This window comes from Poecilia formosa, unplaced genomic scaffold, assembly GCF_000485575.1.
Source record: "Poecilia formosa unplaced genomic scaffold, Poecilia_formosa-5.1.2 Scaffold205, whole genome shotgun sequence".
Classification (NCBI taxonomy): domain Eukaryota; kingdom Metazoa; phylum Chordata; class Actinopteri; order Cyprinodontiformes; family Poeciliidae; genus Poecilia; species Poecilia formosa.
In genome coordinates this window covers 550,549-551,255 of record NW_006800144.1, presented here as the reverse complement: position 1 = coordinate 551,255, position 707 = coordinate 550,549, and positions in this window count along the sequence as shown.

Sequence of the window (707 nt, the reverse complement as noted above, 5' to 3'; positions counted from 1 at the left end):
CAGCTTGATTTTTTCCCCCCACAAATTACCTACATCATACAATAGTGTCACAACATAGTGGTAGTTGCAACAAATATGCATAATAACATATTTAAAAATTGAATTAAAATAAAAGCTTTAAATGAGGGCCACCTGTTTGACACCAAATAAAACCCTTTATAGAATAAGTAATTTTACTGATTTAAATTCACACCACTGTTATTTTGAACAGATAATGTTTGGGTTACACAGAATCAGCAGCAAATGTATTTTAGAAATATATTTTTTTTTGACAAAAAGCAGCGACTGATCCGAGTAGTGATGTTGAATTTTCATCATATTTAATATAACTGCATATCTGTTTTTGTGTTAATCTCACGTGTCAAGTTTGAAGATTTTTTTTTTCTTTTTTGCAATCTTTCTGAGTCGCCTTCATTTAAAATCAAAACAGACTGACAGGCAAACACAGAGTTAGCTAGACGGCTCTTTTTCCAGTGCAGGATTTTCCAGGTTGTCGTTCCGGAGCGCTACGCGGTTAATACAGGTACATTTATTTAGCGTTTTCTTTTTCACTCCCCCAACAGCCGCTGTGGCTCTCTGTCCACGCCTCTCAGCCCCCTCAGGTAAAGCAGGTAATGATATTCTCTTATCAAAAACATACCTTGAGTGTTACTTTGATTCTTTCATGCATGTTTGGAAAGAGCAGAAGCTTCTTAAAGAGACAGAGG